This window comes from Dama dama, chromosome 19 (assembly GCF_033118175.1).
Source record: "Dama dama isolate Ldn47 chromosome 19, ASM3311817v1, whole genome shotgun sequence".
In the NCBI taxonomy this organism is placed as follows: domain Eukaryota; kingdom Metazoa; phylum Chordata; class Mammalia; order Artiodactyla; family Cervidae; genus Dama; species Dama dama.
In genome coordinates, this window is record NC_083699.1 from 5,478,497 (window position 1) to 5,496,924 (window position 18,428).

At 37.5% G+C, this 18,428-nt stretch overlaps 1 pseudogene; it reads right to left on the reverse strand.

The window, feature by feature from the left end:
* Positions 1-17,276: 17,276 nt before the first annotated feature.
* On the reverse strand, positions 17,277-17,805 carry LOC133073854 (NADH-ubiquinone oxidoreductase chain 6-like; annotated as a pseudogene).
* Positions 17,806-18,428: the final 623 nt, after the last annotated feature.

Below are 18,428 nucleotides of genomic sequence, written 5' to 3' on the forward strand. Positions count from 1 at the left end.
TGTTTTAAAAATTGAGATATAGGTGCTTTATAATATTGTATTAGTTTCTGCTGTACAACAATATGAATCTGCTATATGTTTACATATATCCCCTCCCTCTCAGACCTCACTCCCACTCCATCCCCCTGTCCCATCCTTCTGGGTCATCACAGAGCACTGAGGTGTGCTCCATTGCGATAGAGCAGGTTCCCACTAGCTATCTATCTATGTAAAATATATAAAAGTATACACTGTCTGAGGAGGCCTTACAGATACCTGTGAAAAGAAGGGAAGTGAAAAGCAAAGGAGAAAAGGAAAGACATACCCATTTGAATGCAGAGTTCCAAAGAATAGCCAGGAGAGATAAGAAAGGCTTCCTCAGTGATCAGTGCAAAGATATGCAGGAAAACAATAGAATGGGAAAGACAAGAGATCACTTCAAGAAAATTAGAGATACTAAGGGAACATTTCATGCAAAGATGGACTCAATAAAGGACAGAAATGGTAGGGACCTAACAGAAGCAGAAGATATTAAGAAGAGGTGGCAAGAATACACAGAACTGTACAAAAAAGATCTTCATGACCCAGATAATCACGATGGTGTCATCACTCACATAGAGCCAGACATCCTGGAATGTGAAGTCCAATGGACCTTAGGAAGCATCACTATGAACAAAGCTAGTGGAGGTGATGGAATTACAGTTAAGCTATTTCAAATCCTGGAAGATGATGCTGTGAAAGTGCTGCACTCAATATGCCAGCAAATTTAGAAAACTCAACAGTGTCAGTTTTCATTCCAATCCCAAAGAAACACAATGCCAAAGAATGCTCAAACTCCCACACAATTGCACTCATTTCACACACTACTAAAGTAATACTCAAAATTCTCCAAGCAAGGCTTCAGCAAAATGTGAACCGTGAACTTCCAGATGTTCAAGTTGGTTTTAGAAAAGGCAGAGGAACCAGAGATCAAATTGCCAACATCCTCTGGATCATCGAAAAAGCAAGAGAGTTCCCTTAAAACATCTATTTCTGCTTTATTGACTATGCCAAAGCCTTTGACTGTGTAGATTGCAATAAACTGTGCAGAATTCTGAAAGAGATGGGAATACCAGACCACCTGACCCACCTCTTGAGAAACCTGTATGCAGGTCAGGAAGCAACAGTTAGAAGTGGACAAGGAACAACAGACTGGTTCCAAACAGGAAAAGGAGTACATCAAGGCTGTATATTGTCTCCCTGCTTATTTAACTTATATGCAGAGTACATCATGAGAAATGCTGGGCTGGAAGAAGCACAAGCTGGAATCAAGATTGCCGGGAGAAATATCAATAACCTCAGATATGCAGATGACACCACCCTTATGGCAGAAACTGAAGAGGAACTAAAGAGCCTCTTGATGAAAGTGAAATAGGAGAGTGAAAAAGTTGGCTTAAAGCTCAACATTCAGAAAACTAAGATCATGGCATCTGGTCCCATCACTTCATGGCAAATAGATGGGGAAACAGTGGAAACAGTGGCTCAATTTTTTTTCTGGGCTCTAAAATCATGCAGATGGTGATTGCAGCCATGAAATTAAAAGATGCTTATTCCTTGGAAGGAAAGTTGTGACCAACCTAGACAGCATATTAGAAAGCAGAAGCATTACTTTGTTAACAAAAGTCCATTTAGTCAAGGCTATGGTTTTTCCAGTGGTCATGTATGGATGTGAGAGTTGGACTATATAGAAAACTGATCACCGAAGAATTGATGCTTCTAAGCTGTGGTGTTGGAGAAGACTCTTGAGAGTCCCTTGAACTGCAAGGAGATCCAGCCAGTCCATCCTAAAGGAGATCAGTCCTGGGTGTTCATTGGAAGGACTGATTTTGAAGCTGAAACTCCAATACTTTGGCCACCTGAATCGAAGAGCTGACTCATTTGAAAAGCCCCTGATACTGGGAAAGATGGAGGGCAGGAGGAGATGGGGATGACAGAGGATGAGATGGTTGGATGGCATCACCAACTGGATGGACATGGGTTTGGGTGGACTCCAGGAGTTGGTGATGGACAGGGAGGCCTGGCGTGCTGCGGTTCACGGGGCTGGAAAGAGTTGGACATGACTGAGCGACTGTTCTGAACTGAACTGATACATTGACAAGGTATTGTATAGTCTTGTCAATCCTAATCCCCTAATTTTGATCCAATAAAAGGAATACATTAATTGGGACTCTTGAAGCAGACTATACGTATTTCCAGGCAGTGAATCTGCTTGCACTAAAAGTATACAAAATGATACTGGAAATTCAAGTTACCATGGTAAAGAGTCTTTCAGTCAATGACAGTTTAACTGGATAACCTGTTAGTTTCCCTTCAAGTTGCAATATCATTTCAAGAATCTAATTAAGACCAGGAATTAGGCATCATGGATGTGACTACACAGCTAAGAAGGCAATAATTTTGCCATAATGCAAATTATATTACCTAAATACACCACTCAATTATAACTTTTTGTCTGCTGTGGTTTTCTGTAAGCTACTATTCATTGCTTATGATGTATTTTAACTATGAAATACTTATCTGAGAACTATTTTACTTAGCTGAATTCATAATAAAAATTTTGTTTACAGAATAACTGAAACATATATATAAGATGTTATGATGTTTAAACTGTGTTTCCTTTCCAGATATTAGCATCTATTATTTCTCTTTATTTATAGTCCTGACATTTTAAACCATAAAATATATCTTCAGAATAATATTTTAAAAGTTAAAATATAATTCTACATGTTTAATTGGGAAAATAGTAATAAAATAAAATGCTTTTTCAAAAAAAAAAAAAAAAACACACAAGCAGAATGAACATCGGCAGACCCATAAGATCTTCAGATGTTAAAAATACCAGTCACAGACAATAAACAAACTACAATTATTATTACCTTTAAATAATTAAAAATAAAACACAAGCATAAAGATATTGGCAGGAACAGCAAGCAATACAAAGTGACATAGATTTCAAACCAATCCAAATAGAACTTCTATATAATAAAAATTAAGATAGATTGGACACAAAGAATTAATATACTAGGAGACTGGAAGAAATGGTACAGAATGCAGCATAAAGAGACAAAAAGATAGATAGAAACAGAAAAGAGAATCTGTGATGTGGAGTTGGGAATGAGAAGGTCTAACATATTTAATCAGAATTCTAGAAGTTCCAGAGAGAGAGAGAAGGCAAATATAATATCTGAAGAGATATGTTGGAATGTCAGCAGGATGGAGGGCTAGAAGATGCCAACACTTATCTGCCTGACATATAAGCAAGAATAAATAAGCAACTAAAAACTCAAGAAAACAGTTCAGGGAGAATTTTAGATGATAAAGTAGCAGCAAAAAGACCCATGGAGCTTAAAAATTAAGGATGGCCACAAAAAAGTCCCAGAAGTATTTTCCCTACATCACTCTGTTCTGTCAGTCTGGAGCTGCTCGACACTAAGAGGGGTCCCCTCAGAGGAATTTTGACCACTTGGAGAACAGGCGAAGCCCAGGAAGCTTCACAATTGTGGACATTTGCAGCTTTTGCTACAGAGGTCCCTCAGTCTCCGCAGATGCTGATCCTAGCTAATATAATAGCCGGGAGGGCCTCCTCCTCCTCCTCCTTTCAGAGGCTAGAGCTGTTGCTAAGGCGAGACTTGCCTTCAGGGGCTCCCTTTGCTGTTGGCCCCACTCTCCCTTTGCTGTTGGTAAGGTGCCATAGGACCTCACCATATACCTGTCTGGAGCTGCCATTGCTCTGGGCCCACCCCTGACCCCAGGCTAGGGCTTCATCCCACCGTGACCAATCTCCACTGCCCTGAGCCATGCCCCCAGAGTCCAAAGTCTCTCTTTGACTATCATTACCTGATGATGTTGCCTCCCCTTGAGTCCCACTCACCAGGTTCCAGGTTGCAGCTCTGAATAGCCATTTCCAGAGGCACTAATGCTGCTCTGAGACCCAGCCCCCCATCCTAATTCTAGTATTTGAACCATCATTTCTGAGACTGCCCTCCTGCTGCCCTTCATCCTACCTCCTGGGTTCTTCCACATCATGGCCCTGGCCCATCAGTTCCAGAGATGCTAATGCTGCCCTGAGCCCCACCCCACCCTCATCTCAGCTGTGGCTCTGGTCCATCATTGCTAGGAGCAGGTTGCTGTTGCCCTGATCCCGGTCCCTAGATGAAGATCTTATCTTTTATGCATCAGTGCTGGGACTGTGCTCCTGAGTGAGACTGAATCCCACTTCCCACATCACAGCTCTGACCAGTCATGGTCAGGGTTGTGCAGTCACTGCTCTGAGCCCAGGTCCTCACATATGGCATAAATAGACTGCCAGCAGCCATACTACTGTGACCGCACGCCCACTGGGGCTAGAGCTGAGACTCTAACCCACCTTCCCGAGGCTCTACTACTGTCGCGTCTTGTCTGCTGAGTCCAAGTCTCTGCTGCACATTTTCATCTCAGGACCTGGACCATTGCTGCATTCATACCACCTCTTACCCTCATCTGTCAGCTGGAGTCACAGTGGTGAGCCCCTGAGACCCGGGCATTACTAGTTCCATGGGAAACCCGCACACATTCACACCCGACCCTCAGAGTCTGGCTAATGTTAGCCCCAAGCAATGGAGCGCATGAGACTGGACCACGGTGCCTTTCCAGGAGCCAAAGATGCTGCATTCCACCTGGTTGGCACCTTTACAGCCATTTCAAGGTGAAAATCTTTCCTTACTGAAGCCAATCTGAAAAAAGTCAGATAACTGTGTCCTCAAATGCATAGAAAACAATGCAAACCTATCGGAAACATAAAAAAAACAAGGAAACATGATACACCAAAGGAAGACAATAATAATATTTCAGTAACCATCCCTAAAAAAATGGATAGGCAAGTTATTTGAAAAATAATGTAAAATAATATAAGAAAGCTCAGTGAGATTAAAGAGAACACATACAAACAAATGATGAACGTAGGAAGAATGAACAAAACAAGAAATTTAATAAAAAACAGAAATGATACAAAAGAACCAAACAAATTTTAGAGATGAAGACTACAATGATAAAACGAAAAATGCAATAGACAGCTTCAGCAGCTGCCTTAATCAGGTAGAAGAACAAACTTGTTAGCTTGAAGATAGATCTCTTGATATTATCCAATCAGAGGAAAATAAAGCTAGAATTAAAAGGGAATTAAATTAAAATTATAATTAACAAAAGCCTAAGTGAACTAGGACATGATTAAAAGAAAAAATATTCACATTATGAGAGTTCCAAAAGGAGAAGAGAGGGAAAAAGGGATAGAAACCTTATTTAAAAAAATAATGACTAAAAATGTCCCCAAACTGGGGAGAGATGTGACCATCCAGGCATAGGAAGCTGAAAGATTGCCAAACAGATTCAACTCAAAGAGATCTTCACTGAGATACATTATATCAAGCTCTCAAAAATCAAAGAGAGATCTTGAAAGCAGTAAGAGAAAAAAAGGATCATTACACTATATAATGCCCATTATACAGAGTGAAGTAAGCCAGAAAGATAAAGACCATTACAGTATACTAACACACATATATATGGAATTTAGAAAGATGGTAATGATAACCCTATATGCAAAACAGAAAAAGAGACACAGATATACAGAACAGACTTTTGGACTCTGTGGGAGAAGGTGAGGGTGGGATGTTTCGAGAGAACAGCATCAAAACATGTATATTATCTATGGTGAAACAGATCACCAGCATAGGTTGAATGCATGAGACAAGTGCTCGGGCCTGGTGCACTGGGAAGACCCAGAGGGATCAGGTAGAGAGGGAGGTTGGAGGGGGGATCGGGATGGGGAATACATGTAAATCCATGGCTGATTCATGTCCATGTATGACAAAAATCACTACAATATAAAAAAAAGAAAAAAATAAATAAAAAAGACCATAAAAAAAAAGGATAATTACATACAAAGAAATCTTGATAAAGTAATCAACAGACTTCTCAGCAGAAACCTTGTGGGCCAGGAGAGAGTGGGATGATATATTCAACATGCTCAAAGAAAAAAAAAAAAACACGCCAACCAGGAATAGTTAACCCAGCAAAGCTGCCATTCATAGGTGAAGTAAGACTTTCCCAGACAAACAAAAATGAAGGGAATTTATCACCACTAGACCTGCCCTACAGAAAATGCTAAAAGGAGTTCTTTAAGCTAAAATGAATGACACTAATTATTAACATATGAACATATGAAAATATAAAATTCACTGGTAAAGGTAAATATATAATATATAAAAGTAAATATACAATCTAATACTGCATGGTGGTATGTAAATTTCTTTGAAATCTAAGATACAGAGATAAAAATGTTGAAAATAACTATAAAATTATATTAATAGACACAACATTTAAAAAGATGTAAGTTAGGAAGTCAACATAAGTAGGGGGCAAGCAAATGGGTAGATCTTTCTTATGCAGTTGAAGTTAAGTTGTTATCAACTGAAAGCAGACAATTCTAACTACATGGTGTGTTATGAGAACCACATGGTAACCTCAGAGCAAAAATCTGTAATAGATACATAAATGATAAAGAAAAAATAATCAAAACGAGCCACTACAAGAAATCGTCAATTCACACACACAAAAGACAATAAGAAAGGAATTAAGGAGCCACAAAACAATGAGGCAACAGTGAACAAAATGTCAATAGTAAGTCTTTACCTATCAATTATTTTTAGTGTAAATAGTTTAAATTTGCCAACTAAAAGACACAGAGTGGTTGATGAATAAAAAATAAGACCTATCTATATACTTCCTACAATTCTCACTGAAACATTAGAGACACTCTTAGAAAGTAAATGAATGGAAAAATTATTTCAAGCAAATGGAAACCAAAAGAGAACAGGGATAGCTATATTTATATCAAACAAAATATACTCTGAGTAAAAAATTATAACATGAGGCAAGGAAAGTCATCATATAATGATAAAGGGATCAGCTCATTAAGAAGATACAATTATAGATATGAAGAAAAAGTGAAAGTGTCAGTCGTTCAGTCGTATCTGTTTGTGACCTCGTGGACGGTAGCCCACCAGGCTCCTCTGTCCATGGGATTCTCCAGGTAAGAATGCTGGAATGGGTTGCCATTCCCTTCTCCAGGGGATCTTCATGAACCAGGGACTGAACCTGTGTCTCTGCATTGCAGGCAGATTCTTTGCCATTTGAGCCATCAGGGATGAGATAAAGAAGGTCATCATATAAAGATAAAGGGGTCAATTCATCAAGAAGATACAATAATTACAGATATACATACTACCAGTTTTGCAGCACCTGAGTATATGAAGTAATTATTAACAAATATGAGGGGAGAAATGCCAACAATGCAATAATATTAGGGGAATTTCAACAGTATAATCCAGAGAGAAATGTAATTCAGAGAGATAATCAGTAAGGAAATAATGGACTTGAATGACACTTTAAATGAACCTAACAGACATATACAGTGCATTCCATTCAATAGCAGTAGAATATGCATTCACGGGCACATAGAACCTTCCCCAGGATAGATCACACAATATGTCATGAAACATGTATTAGCAAATTTAAGAAGGCTGAAATAACACCAAATATCTTTTCCAACCACAACAGTCTGAAAGTAGAAATCAGTTAGGAAGAAAGCTAGAAAATTCACAATGTGTGGTGATTGAACAACATACCCCTGAACACCAATGGGTCAAAGAAGTCAAACAGGATATAAAAAAATATCATGAAACAAAAGAAAGCACAATATATCAAAACCTATGGGATGCAGCAAAATCAGCTCTAAGATGCAAGCTTATAGTGATAAGTATGTTTTCTTATAGTCTTCTTATAGTAGGAAATAAGAAAGATCTCAAATAATCTCATTTTACAACCTCAAAGAACTCAGCCTACCAGAAAGAAGGAAATAATGAGGATCAGAGCAGAAATAAAAGAAAAAGAGACCAGACAAATAATAGAGGATATCAACAAAACTCAGAGCTGGTTCTTTGAAAAGATAAGCAAAGTTGATAAACCTTTATTTGGATTAATTAATAAAAGGAGAGGACCCAAATAAACTCAAAAATGAAAGAGGAGACATTACAACTGGTACCATAGAAGTACAAAGGATGAGAGACTACTATGAAAAATTATATGCCAACAAATTGGATCGCCTAGAAAAAACTGGCAAGTTCCTAGATACATATGACATATTAAGATCTTATCATGAATAAGTAGAAAATTTAAACAGGTTGATAACAAGTAAGGAGATTGAGTCAATACTCAAAATCCTCTCAACACAGAAAGCCCAGGATTAAACTGTCTTACTGGTGAATTCTATCAAATATTTAAAGAATTAATGTCAATTCTTCTCATACTTGCCTAAAAAACTAAAAGGAGGGAACACTACCAAACTTATTTTTGAAGGCCAGCATCTTGCTGGTACCAAAGATACTAGAAGAAATGAAAATTACAGGCCAATATCTCTATTGAAATACTATTTCATCTATAGGTTCATTCATTTCCTTAACAGCAGTAATAGTAATAGTTTTTACTATCTGAGAAGTATTTGCAACAAAACAAGAAGGCTTGACAGTAGACTTAACTACTACATGCCTAGAATGATTAAATGGATGTCTTCCACCATATCACACATTTGAAGAACCTACATATGTCAATTTAAAATAGATAAGAAAGAAAGGAATCAAACCCCCCGACTACTGGTTTCAAGCCAACATCATAGCCATTATGTCTTTCTCAATTAACAAGGTATTAGTAAAATATTAAATAATTTTGTTGAAGTTGTAGGTGAAAAGCCTGTATATCTCATTGGCATATCCTCTGCAACTAGGCTTTTAAGATGCAACAACACCCATTATAGAATAATTATTACATTTTCAAGATCACACATTAATGATCATTTTTTAAAATTAGCTTGCTGGTTCTATATATTATTTCACTTATATTAACAAAACTTACACTTGCACAATAGATGCATAAGAAGTAGAGACTATTTGAACAATCTTACTGGTTATTATCTTAATCTTAACTGCCCTTCCATCACTATGAATTCTATACATAAGAGGCAAAATCAGCAATCCATCTCTTACAGTAAAAACTATAGGATACTAATGGTACTAAAGTTTTGAATATACAGATTATGAAGACTTGAATTTTGATGCCTACAAAATCCTAACAATAGAGTTAAAACCAGGAGAGTTGTGACTATTGAAAATAGATAATAAGGTTGTGTTGCCTATGGAAATAACTATCTGAAAGTTAATTTCCTTAGAAGATGTACTACTTTCAAGACCTGTACCTAAACCAGGGTGCCCAAACCAAACAACCCTATCAACATGACCCGGCTTATCCTATGGACAATGCTCAGAAATTTGTGGATCAAATTACAGTTTTATACCAATTGTCTGTCAAGTTGGTACCACTAGAATACTTTGAAAAATGATTTGTATCAATACTATAGATTCATTAAGCTAAGCTAGCACTAGCCTTTTGAGTTGGAGATTGGAAGTTAAATTCCCCTTAATGATATGCCACAGCTATACACATCAACATGATTTATTAATATTTTATCAATGTTTTTATCTTATTATATTTCAACTAAAAATTTCAAAATATAATTACTGTTAAAATCCAGAACCAGCATCTACTAAAATACAAAAACAAAACACCCCTTGAGCACTAAAATGAATGAAAATTTATTTGCCTCTTTCATTACCCCAACAATTCTAGGACTCCCTATTGTCATCCTTATTATTATATTCCAGAGCATACTATTTCCAACATGTGACCAACTGGTTAATAATTGTTTAATCTCTCTTCAACAATGATTGGTCCAACTCACCAAAACAATCATCAATGAAAATATGAACAATGAACAATGAAATAATAAGCATTCATAACAGTAAAGGACAAACTTGAACACTAATATTACTTATTCTATCTATTGGGTCAACAAATTTATTAGGATTATTGCCACACTCATTTACATCAGCCACACAACTATCAATAAATCTTGGTATAGCAATCCCTCTATGAGCAGGAACCGTAATTACAGGTTTCTGCAATAAAACTGAAGCATCATCAGCCCATTTTCTACAAGTGACACCCGTCCCTCTAATCCCTATACTAGCTGTTATCGAAACTATCAGCCTTTTTATTCAACCAGTAGCTGTAGCTGTAGGCTAATGGCAGCATCACAGCAGGACACTTGCTAACTCACTTCACTGGAGGAGCCACCCTGGCATTAAGAAGCATCGGCACCACCACAGCCCTTTTACATTTTTTGTCCTAATTTTACTCACCATTCTTGAATTTGCCATGGCCATAATTCAAGCCTATGTATTCACACTATTCAGTTCAGTTCAGTTCAGTTCAGTCGCTCAGTCGTGTCTGACTCTTGGCAACCCCATGAATCGCAGCACACCAGGCCCCCTGTCCATCACCAACTCTTATTAGTAAGCCTTTATTTACATGATGACTCATAAAAGTGTGTGTGTGTGTGTGTGTGTGTGTGTGAGACCTACCAAACCCATGCCTACCATGTAGTAAACCCTAGCCCCTGACCACTCTCAGTCCTTTTAATAACATCTGGTCTAATTATATTATTCCATTTTAACTCAACAACACTACTTCTACTTGGCTTATTAACAAATACCCTTACAATATTATCAATGATGATGAGATAGTCAAGAAAGTGCCTTTCAACATCACTACACACCAACTGTTCAAAAAGGACTTTGCTGTGAATTTTTTTTTTTTTAATCATCTCAGAGGTCTTATTTCTTGTCGGTTTCTTTTGAGCTTTTTATCACTCAAGTCTCACACCAGCACCTGAGCTGGGTGGATGCTGACCTACTACAAGCATTTGTCCTCTCAATCCTTAGAAGTCCCGCTCTTGAATACCTCTGTACTACTAGCCTCTAGAGTATCAATCACCTGAGCCCATCACAGCCTCACAGAAGGAAATCAAAACCACATACTTCAAGCTCTTTTTATCACAATTGCCCTGGGCATTTATTTCACACACTTACAAGCCTCAGAGTGCTGCAAGATATCGTTTACCGTATCAGATGGAGTCTGTGGCTCAACTTTCTTTGTAGCCACAGGATTTCATGGATTACATGTAATTAATGGGTCAACTTTCCTTGTTGTTTATTTTTTATGTTAATTAAGTTTTCCTTTTACATCCAATCATCACTTTGGCTTTCAAGCCACTGCATGGTACTGACACTTCATAAATGTAGCATGTATCTATCTATTGCTGAGGCTCATGTTCTTTTAGTATTAAGTAGCACAACTGACTTCCAATCAGTTAGTTTTAGCATAGCCAAAAAAAGAGTAATAAACCTAATACTGACACTACTAACAAATCTAATTCGAGCCACACTACTTGTCATCACTGCATTTTGGCTCCCCCAATTAAATGTCTACTCAGGAAAAACAAGCCCTTAGTGGGTGCAGATTTGACCCCATGGGATCAGCCCATCTTCCCTTCGCCATAAAATTTTTTCTAGTAGGCACTATATTCCTTCTTTTTGATCTAGAAATTGCACTCCTCCTGCCACTTCCCTGAGCATCACAAATAACTTAAATACCATACTTATTACAGCCTTTTTTCTAATTTTATTATTAGAGGCAAGCCTGGCCTATGAATGAACCCAATAAGGATTAGAGAGAACTGAACATGGTATTTAGTTTAAAACAAATGGTTTTGACTCATTAGATTGTCATTAAATTCATAATTACCAAGTGTCTTTAGTATTCACAGTACCCCTTATAGGCTAATGTATCAATTCTATTTAATATCATCCTTACTATGATTAGAAAGAATAATGTTACCCTTATTTAAATGGCAACCCTAGTAATCCTCAACACACATTTCGCCCTAGCTAACATAATGCTTATTGTGCTATTAGTATTCGTAGCCTGCAAAGCAGTGCTCAGATTGTCTCTACTAGTAATTAATAGTATCAAACATGTATGGCACTGATTATACACACAGTCTCAATCTACTCCAATGCTAAAAATTATTACTCCTATAATTGTACTAATATCCCTAACTTATTATCAGAAAATAACATAATCTGGACCAACACCACCACTCACAGCTTACTAATTAGAATCACATGACTTCTTCTCAATCCGTTCAATGACAATAACCTCAATTTCTCATTAGCTTTTTCCCTCTGACTCCCTGCCAACTCCACTGTTGATTTTAACTACATAATTACTACCCCTTATGCTAATGGCAAGCCAACACCATTTACTGAAAGAATCCCTAGCCTCCCCCCCACCGTCCCAAATTTTTATTAGTTATGTGCTTTGCTCATGGCTCAGTCAGTAAAGAGTCTGCCTGCAATGCCGGAGACCAGGGTTTAATTCCTGGGTCAGGAAGATCTCCTGGAAAAGGAAATGGCAACCCATTCCAGTATTCTTCCTGGAGAATTCCATGGACAGAGGAGCCTGGCGGGCTGCAGTCCACACAGTCTCAGAGTTAGACACGACTGAGTGACTAACACATATTAGCTACATTACAAAAATTTTTAATTATAACACTTACCACCATAGAATTAATTCTCTTCTATATCCTATTTGAAACACACTAATTCCAATGCTCTTTATCATTATTCGATGGGGACCCAAACAGAACACCTTAATGCAGACCTCACCTTATTTTATATACTAACAGGGTCTCTCCTTCTCTTAGCGACACTAGATTATATTAAAAATTCAGTAGGATCCTTAAATTTCCTAATACTCCAATTCTGAGCTCAACCAATATCCAGCTCAACCAACATCCATGTCTAGCATGCACAATGGCCTCGAGGGTAAAACTACTGTTTTATGGCCTCTACCTTTGATTACCTAAAGCACATGTAGAAGCCCCTATTGCAGGTTCCACAGTACTTGCAGCAATATTGCTAAAACTTGGAGACTATGGTATATGATGGATTAAAATAATTCTAAGCTCACAAACAGACTTCACAGGATATCCGTTCATTATACTGTCCTTATGGGGCATAATTCTATCTCAATTTGCTTATGTCAGGCAGACCTAAAATCACTCATTGCATATTCTCTGTCAGCCATATAGCACTTGTCATTATAGCTATTCTTATCCAAACACCCTGAAGCTATATAGGAGACACTGCCCTAATAATTGCCCATGGCCTTACATCATCTATATTATTTTGCCTGGAAAATTCAAACTACATGTGAATCCACAGCTGAACAATAATTCTAGCTTGAGGCCTACCAACGTTTCTTTCACTAACAGCAATCTGATGACTCTGCTTGCTGTTCAGTCACTCAAGTTGTTTGTGAATCTTTGTGATCCCATGGACTACAGCTCGCCTTCTCTGTCCTTCACTATCTCCCAGAGCTTGCTCAAATTCATGTCCATTGAGTCTCTGATACAACCCAACAATCTCATCCTCTGTCGTCCCCTTCTCCTCCTGCCCTCAATCATCCCGAGCATCAGGGTCTTTTCCAATGTGTCAGTTCTTCACATCAGGTGGCCAAAGTACTGGAGCTTCAACTTCAACAGCAGTCCTTCCAATGGGTATTCAGGGTTGATTTCCTTTAGGACTGACTGGTTTGATCTCCTTACATCCAAGGGACTCTCAAGAGTCTTCTTCAACACCACAGTTCGAAAGCATCAATTCTTTGGTGCTGAGCTTTCTTTATGGTCCAACTCTCACACCCATACAGGGCTACTAGAAAAACCATAGCTTTGACTATACAGACCTTTGTTGACAAAGTAACATCTCTGCTTTTTAATATGATAAGTTCATCATAGCTTTCCTTCCAAGGAGCAAGCATGTTTTAATTTCATGGCTGCAGTCACCATCTGCACTGATTTTGGAGCCCAAGAAAATAAAGTCTGTCACTCTTTCCATTTTTTTTGCCATCTATTTGCCATGAAGTGATGGGACCATATGCTACAATCTTAGTTTTTTGAATGTTGTGTTTCAAGCCAGCTTTTTCACTCTCCTCTTTCACCCTCATTTAGAGGCTTTTTAGTTCCTCTTCACTTTCTGCCATTAGGGTGGTGTCATCTGCATATCTGAGGTTATTGATATTTCTCCCAGCAATCTTGATTCCAGCTTGTGCTTCTTCCAGCCCAGTGTTTCTCATGACGTACTCTGTATATAAGTTAAATAAGCAGGGTGACAATATATAGCCTTGATGTACTGCTTTCCCGATTTGGAACCAGTCTGTTGTTCCATATCCAGTTCTAACTGTTGTTTCTTGACCTGAATATAGGCTTCTCAGGCAGCAGGTAAGGTGGTCTGGTATCCCCATCTCTTGAAGAATTTTCCACAGTTTGTTTTGATCTACACAGTCACAGGCTTTGGCACATTCAATGAAACAGAAGTAGATGTTTTTCTGGAATTCCCTTGCTTTTTCTATGATCCAGTGGATGTTGGCAATATGATCTCTTATTCCTCTGACTTTGCTAAGTTCAGTTTGTACATCTGGAAGTTCTTGGTTCATGTACTGTTGGAGCCTAACTTGAAGGAATTTGAGCACTACCTTGCTAGAATGTGAAATGAGTTCAACCTGTGGTAGTTTGAACATTCTTTGGGATTGGAATGAAAACTGACCTTTTCCCATCTTGTCAGCACTGCTAAGTTTTCCAAATTTGCTGGCATATTGAGTGTAGCACTTTCACAGCATCATCTTTTAGGATTTGAAATAGCTCAACTGGAATTCCATCACCTCCACTAGCTTTGTTCGTAGAGATGCTTCCTAAGGCCCACTTGACTTTGCATTCCAGGATGTCTGGCTCTAGGTGAGTGATCACACCATTGTGATTATCTGGGTCGTGAAGATCTTTTTTTATAGTTCTTCTGTGTATTCTTGCCACCTCTTAATATCTTCTGCTTTATTAGGTCCTTACTGTTTCTGTCCTTTATTGTGCTCATCTTTGCATGAAATGTTCCCTTGGTATCTAATTTTCTTGAAGAGAACTCTAGTCTTCTCCATTATATTGTTTTCCTCTATTTCTTTGCATTGATCAAGGCTTTCTTATCTCTCCATGCTATTCTTTGGAATTCAGAATTCAGGTGGGTATATCTTTTCTTTTCTCCTTTTCCTTTCGAGTCTCTTCTTTTCTCAGCTATTTGTAAGGCCTCCTCAGACAATCATTTTGCCTTTGTGCATTTCTTTTTGTTGGGGATGGTTTTGGTTAGAGCCTCCTACATAGTGTAATGAAACTCTGTCCAAAGTTCTTCAGGCACTCCGTTTATCAGATCTAGTCCCTTCAATCTGTCTCTTCCACTGTATCAAGCTTTACAAACCTAGTCCTACTCCCAACTATTAACTTAATTGGAGAACTATTTGGAGTAATATTATCTTTCTCATGATCAAACATTACAACAATTTTAATAGGAGTTAATATAGTAGTCAGTGCCCTATTGTCTTAATATATACTAATTACAACACAGTGAGCAAAACACACATACCATATTAACAATACCTTTCCGTCTTTTACACAAGAAAATGCCCTCGTATCATCACACATTTTACCCCTTCTACTCCTATCCTTAAACTCAAAAATCATTCTAGGTCTTTTTTACCTTAAATATAGTTTAGAAATAACACTAGATCGTGAATCTAGTAACAGAAGACTGTACTTTATCAAAAAATTATGCAAGAACTGTTAATTCTATGTTCCCATGACTAAGAACATGTCTTTTTCAAACTTTTAAGGATAGTAGTTATCCATCGCTCTTAGGAACCAAAGAAATCGGTGCAACTCTAAATAAAACCAATAAACTTATTCTCCTCTTTCACCCTAGCCCCCCTACTTATACTAACAATACCTATTATAATAGGAGACACTAACAGCTACAAAACCACATGTTAAAACTTTTTCATATGCCTTCATGAGTTTACTACACAATAATATTCATTTATATATGACTAGAAATAATTATCTCAGACTTGCACTGAATACAGTTCAAACTCTCAAACGATCAGTTTCAAAATAGACTGTTTCTCAATGATATGTGTACAGTAGTGCTACTTGTCACATGATCAGTTATAGAATTCTCAGTGTGATACATGCACTTAGATCCCAATATTAACTGATTTTTTAAATAGTTACTCCTTTTTCTCACCACAATACTAGTTCCTGTCATCACTAATAACCTCTTCCAATGATTAATTTACTGAGAAGGAGTAAGAATGATATCCTTCCTACTTATTGGGTGAGGATATGGACAGGCAGATGCAAACAGAGCAGCCCTATAAGCAATCTTATATGGCTATGTTGGTGATATTGGTTTTATTATAATAATAGCATGCTTCTTACTCAACTTTAATGCTTGAGACGTCAACAAATCTTTATACTCCATGTAGATAATTCAAACTTACTTTTACTGGGTCTTGTACTAGCCACAGCCAGAAAATTTGCCCAATTTGGTCTACACCCCTGACTGCCCTCAGCAATAGAAAGCCCCACACCCATCTCTGCTCTACTCCAGTCAAGCACAATAGTATTAGCCAGCATCATCCTACTCATTTGCTTCTATCCTTCAACAAAAAATAATAAATTTATTCAGTTATATTGTGCCTAGGATCTATCACTACATTATTCACAGCAATATGTGCCTCCATCCAAAATGATATAAAGAAAATCATTGCTTTCTCTACCTCCAGTCAATTAGGCCTAATGACAGTAACAACTGGCATCAACCAACCTTACCTAGCATTCCTCCATATCTATACTCACACCTTTTTCAAAGCCGTATTATTTATGTCCTCAAGGACAGCCTTGATTTTCTACATCAATCATTTTTAAAAACAACGCCCTCCTAGTTAATTCTATTAAACATCTACTAATTGAAGTATTTTTGCTGGTTTTATTATCTCGAACAATATTCCCCAAACAACAATCCCCCAAATAACTATACCCTCTCACCTCAAACCAACCACCCTAGCTGTAATTACACTAAGCTTTATCCTGGCACTCAAAATTAGTGACATGGCACAGAACGTGAAGTCCAACTGTTCATCAAACACTCAAGTTCTCCAACCTCCTAGGATATTTCCCACTATTACACTCCACCTAGCCCCTTATTTAAACTTAACAACAAGCCAAAACTCAGCTTCTTCTCTCTTAGACTTAGTCTGGTTAAAGAACATTTGCTAAAAACCACCTCCCTCATTCAGATAAAAACATACATTAGTATCAGACTAAAAAGGATTAATCAGTTAATTAATCAATACTTTCTTTCCTCATTACTTGGCTCATCACATAATCTTATTTAATTTCCACAAGTAACTTCCATAATAACCTCAACACTGATCAATAATGATCAACCAGTCACAATCACTAATCAAGTACCATAGCTATTCAATGCCACAATCCCCATGGCCTCCTCACTAAAAAACCCAAAATCTCCTGTATCATACATTACTCAGTCTCCTTGACCATTAAATTTAAATACAACCTCTACTTCTTCATCCTTCAATGTGTAGAAAAGCCATTGGAAATTCCATAATTAAGCCGGAAAGAAATATTCCTAAGACAGTCTTCTTAGAAACCCAAACCTCAGGATATTGCTCAGTAGACATAATCATTGTATAACCAAATATCATTAACATCCCACCTAAATAAACCAGGAATACCATTAATCCTAAAAAAGACTCACCAAAATTCAGTACAATATCACAACCAACACCACCACTTACAGTTAACCCAAGCCCTCCATAAACAGGTGAAGGTTTTGAAGAAAACCCTACAAAACCAATCACAAAAATAGTACTTAAACTAAATACAATGGATGTTATCATTATTCTTTCATGGAATTTAACCACGACTAATGATATGAAAACCATCATTGTTATTCAACTACAAGAACCCTAATGACCAACATTTGAAAATCACACCCATTAATAAAAATTTTTAACCACACATTCATTGATTTCCCAGCCCCATCAAACAACTCATCATGATGAAACTTTGGTTCTTTATTAGGCATTTACTTAATCTTACAAATCTTTTTAAAATTTTATTTATTTATTTATTTTTAAAATTTTATTTTTTATTTATTTCCCATTTATTTTTATTAGTTGGAGGCTAATTACTTTACAATATTGTAGTGGTTTTTGTCATACATTGACATGAATCAGCCATAGATTTACATGTATTCCCCATCCTGAACCCCCCTCCCACCTCCCTCCCCATCCCATCCCTCTGGGTCATCCCAGTGTGCCAGCCCCGAGCACTTGTCTCATGCATCAGACCTGGACTGGCGATCTGTTTCACACTTGAATTTAGAAAGATGGTAATGATAACCCTATATGCAAGACAGAAAAAGAGACACAGATGTACAGAACAGACTTTTGGTCTCTATGGGAGAAGGCAAGGGTGGGATGATTTGAGAGAACAGCATCGAAACATGTATAAAAATTTA